The sequence below is a fragment of the Alligator sinensis genome, unplaced genomic scaffold (assembly GCF_000455745.1).
Source record: "Alligator sinensis unplaced genomic scaffold, ASM45574v1 scaffold31_1, whole genome shotgun sequence".
Taxonomy (NCBI): domain Eukaryota; kingdom Metazoa; phylum Chordata; order Crocodylia; family Alligatoridae; genus Alligator; species Alligator sinensis.
This window is the reverse complement of record NW_005841884.1, coordinates 1,928,643-1,933,569: the sequence shown is the minus strand read 5'-3', so window position 1 is coordinate 1,933,569 and position 4,927 is coordinate 1,928,643.

The window sequence follows — 4,927 nt, the reverse complement described above, 5'->3', positions numbered from 1 at the left end:
ATTCCTGAAATAAGGCAACCCCCAACCCCCTCAAAGGGAAGCCCCGGGTAGAAGTTTTCTAGACCCATAGAAGGAGAAGCACCCCTTGCTAGCTGGGACCCAGGGGTAAACGCACTTTATGTCAGGTAAAACTGCGCCTTATATTTTGTATAATTGTAATCATAATTATGAATATGTTGTACAAAATGTTATGGAATTGGATTAGTTTGATATAATGGGTTTTTGGCTTATCGTATTGTAAATATTTATCTGTATACCTTTGGTGATGATGTTAAAACATATTTCTAAGAATATTTTTGGAAAGTTTTCTTTTGTTACCTGTTAGAATATTTACATATGAGATGTATATATATATTTTTTTTAAATAAGAAATAATATGTATATTATAATTCAATAAACTGTAAATAGTTAAGAATATTGGCGTGGAGTTGACTCTATAGAGGAAAGAAGGACCTGCTCTTAAATCGCCGGTGTCCCTCTCACAGCACTGTCACCTGCCTCATCTATCCCTTCCAGCTGAGGACAGGCACACCCTTGGATGTTCCCGGGTTACATGTGCAGCACAGCACCTTGACCCCGCTGGCTGAGTGTCCCTGAACTCTTCCTGTTTGGCCCCAGGGCTAGAGTTATTGGGGGATCATCCTGGGATAACCAAGGCCAGACCCATGTCACCTGGGCCCATGTGTAGGGAGACCAAGTACCTCACCGGGAGGAAACAGGGGAGTCAGGGAAGCAGCTTGAACAAGTGAATGTTATACTTTATACTATATACTATAATGTTATACTAATTACATTTTATATTATACTGTGATCTAGTATTATATATACTATGACATGTAATTAACAATATATTAATTAATAGAGTATTTATATAGTAATATTCACACTATATATTATTATTTTAGATGTGGCACCACTAACTTCTGAACATTTCCAGAGGAGTGCTTTCAGGCTAAAGAGGTCAAGAACCACTGCTTTAGGGAGATCGGGCCTGACCAGGGAACCTATACTGTAGAAGAAAATAGAGACATGCAATAGTCAGGCTACAGTTCCCATGAAGCACTGGCAGCAGCATTTCTAAATTTAAATATTTCTATTTTTAGCTGCTTTGTTTTTGGTACCTTGGTTTAATTCAAATGTTCATGGAAAGCAGACATTTAGCACACAAAAAAAAATTAATCAAAAACTCAATCTTCCATCAAAAAACACGTTTGAATATTTTTTCCCCCAGCAGTCCTAGTCAGGAGACAGTGGTATAGTTAGCTTGATGAATGAAGTAAAACTGGCATCATGGAAAATGTAGGTACTTATCTCCAGGATATATAGCTGCAATTCAGCCTCCTTCAACCTTCCTTGCTAATGTGTTTCAATAGTTCAAAACCCAATTCAGTCAATTCAGACCTTGGCCTCTCTAAAGAGACTGTTAATGAATGCAGTGATGGTTAATGCATTATAGACATCTGTCTGCTGGGAACGCAAGTGACATCAGCAGCACATTTTTCAAAAGTCACCAAGCAGCCATCATAAGGGAACAATTCATAGTCAGCAACTTAAAGGTGAAATACTCTGTATTCAAGTCACAGAAATGCTCTCTTCTCTGATGGAAAGTACATTTTCCTCAATTGCAGTAGCAACTTTATCATGAGATTCTGACAAAAAGGATGCAAGGTCAGAGCAGTGAACAGTTCACATTCTCCACCAACTCATGGCCTGCTAAAGAAAGAAAAGACTGGGCATTACACTTCTCACTGGCACGTCTTGGGAGTGAAAAATGTTTACTCACTGGGTGACTATGGGTATCTCCCCATGCCTCTATTTCTCCACTTGGACTACAGGGAGAATCATACTTACTCACCTGTGCAAAGTGTTTTGGGAAGCTCACATGGGAAGTACACTGTAACTGTGCAAAGTGCCATTATTCCACTAGCAATCACAGTACCTATCTTCACTCGGAGCTCCTGACCCACTTCTGTCTCACGAACCCCATACGCCTCCTGGATACTCAGACTACACTGCAGTGCCAACGTGATGATATGACTCAGATGGACTCGTTCCACCCTCCACAGTGCCAGCAATGCATCCCCTAGGAAGACAGTATGACAGATTGAAACTTAGGGATGGTCTTTCCTCTTTGTTTCAAAAGCATTAACAAATCCATTCGGCTTTTTTTATGTGCCACCGCAGAACAGCAAGGCATTCCTGTAAGTGCTGGCCACAGATACCCTACCCCTTCACTGCTTCTGACTGTGAGCAGACCATGGCCTCGCAGGTGTTAAGACTGCCCTTTTCCCCTCAGCAACTCCTTACAGCTGCTTCTTACAAGTAAACCCTCTTTCTTAGTGATCCTTTAAAGGCAGCCACTAACCGCATGTTCCCCGTCCCTTTCAGTGACTCCCCATCTCCCACCTCTCCTCTCCCCCCGCCCCCCATCCCTGCAGTAGCATGCTCCATGTTCCTTCCACACACTCCTATACACACCTCTGGCTGATTTCAGGTAACTAAGGCAACCCTGTTTTCACCTTCTATAGGTGTCTGATACCACAACCACTCCATCCAAAAGGAAGTGCCAACCAGGACTCCTCAGCCAGACACAAAGGAAAGAGAACCAGGGCTTTTTTCTCACTGAAGGATATAGCATGAGTTTTTGTAGTGACCTAATCATAAGCAAACCCTGTTGGAATCAGGAGTATAAAAGAATAGAGGAAGAGACTTGATTACCCAAGGACTTGCCTGGCCAAGGGACTAGACTAACAGGCCCCAGTGCTTTGTAAGTCAAACAGGAGAGCAAGCTACTTTTCCCCAACCCAGGGCTTCCCCATTATAGACTACAGACTCACAAGTACCTGCAAAGTTCAAGATATCCCCTCCATGTATCAGCACTTCTGAAAGCAAGAGAAAAAGAAAACAAAGTTACATGTAGACCTTTGTCAAAAAAAATATAGAAAAAAAATGGTGGTGTCAGGGAGGGGCAGAAGAGCACTGTACATGGGTGCGTGCATGCGTGTAGGCATTGGGATCATATTTTTGAGTGAGTACAGTTCTGACTGTGGTTCAGTGTAGACATAATTCAACTTTAAACCAGCTAGCTGGGTTACCAGCAGAAATGTAGCCACAGCACCATAGTGTTCAGAGTGAGCTAGCTGACAGAGCACCAATGCTGTTTCTTGGGCAGGTTTTACATCCCATCCTGAGCTCCATGCTACCCTGGCTATAATGCTAATAATACTCAAACTAGCAAAGCTAAAACTAGTTTTGAGTTTTCATGCAGTGCAGACATCCCTTGAGTGGGCAGAAAGATATACATTGGATCATGTCTTCTCTACAAAACTCCTAGATGCTGATGGCTCAAAAACGAAAACCAAGCAGTTAAATTCTTTCTCCAAACTCACCATTTGAGCAGAGCGCAGCATTTCCCATAAGAATGAGGAAAATACCATCCTTAGACTCACTTCTTCTCCCAACTTTTCAAATCCTGTACTACTCATTTCTCTGAAGACCAACAGAAATGTCCATGGAACACAGTTTGAGAGCATGCCTCCAAGGACAGCTCTGAAGCAAATGTTCAAAAGTACTAACAGGATAAAGTAAGGGTAGCCCAGTGGTTTGGATACCAGCCTAGAGCTCTGTTGATGCTGGTTCAAGTCCCTATTCTACTACAACTATGCCTGTTGTCTTAGGCAAGTTGCTTTGTTTCTTAGGTCCCCATCCATCAAATGAAGACTAGCTCACCCCTGCTCCACAGTAGGGCTTTGAGGATTCTGTAGTAATGAAGACCACTAGTGTCTAAGATAAAAATGAACTTGTGCCCTTGGATGGGAGCAGCATTTTCCAGGTTAGACTGATAACTTTTGTCAGAGCACCATTCCAAATCACCAGCATTCTGGTGTCAGAAATGCGGTGCCCAGAACTGGACGCAGTACTCCAACTGCAGCCTGACCAGTGTCGCATAGAGGGGGAGGATCACCTCCTTGGACCTGCTTGTGATGCATCCGTGGATGCATGACAAGGTGCAGTTAGCCTTCCTGACCGCATCCCCACACTGCCGGCCCATGTTCATCTTGGAATCAATAGCAACTCCAACATCCTTTTCTGCCTCTGTGCTGACGAGAAGAGAGTTTCCCAGCCTGTAGGTATGCTGCTGGTTCTTACTGCCCAAGTGCAGTACCTTACACTTGTCAGTATTGAAACCCATCCTGTTCTCATCTGCCCACCCCTGTAACCTGTCCAGAGTTGTAGCCTGTGGCGACTGTGGTGTTGATGCCTACACAGTCATCTGCGAATTTAAACAAGGTGCTTTTCATCGGCAACTTGGACGAGGGGGTGAAAAGCACCTTGTTTAAATTCGCAGATGACTGTGTAGGCATCAACACCACAGTCGCCTAATTTTTTTAATAAGAATGGGGTGAGAGACAGTGTCGAAGGCCTTCCTAAAGTCCAGGAAGACTACGTCCACCTGCGTCCAAGCATTTTGTGACCTGGTCGTAGAAGGCCACCAGGTTGGTCTGACAGGACCTGCCTCTAATGAACCCATGAATGACCTCAACTCAGAGATACCAACTTTACTGGTATGACCTCAAATTGAGATAACCAGAAGAAACCACCTCTAATTAAAAACTGAGCATGGAAAAACCCCAATGCTGAACAAAGACTTGAAATCCCTATAAAGGTGAGATGCAGACAAGCCTAGATGGGGAATCCATGCTCTGCAACCTCCTGGAGCACAGGCTTATGTGTTCACCCCCCTGCTCATCACACCGAATGAGCCTGGACTGGCCATCCAGTGCTAACATTGAGTAACTTCTGCTGGTAACTATAACATCTTACAGTTTTGTCTGTATGCTTGTACATGTCTGTTTGTATGTATGCTTGTATATGTCTGTTTGTATGACTGGTGTGTCCAAGCTTATGTATCTGCTTCATGTAATCA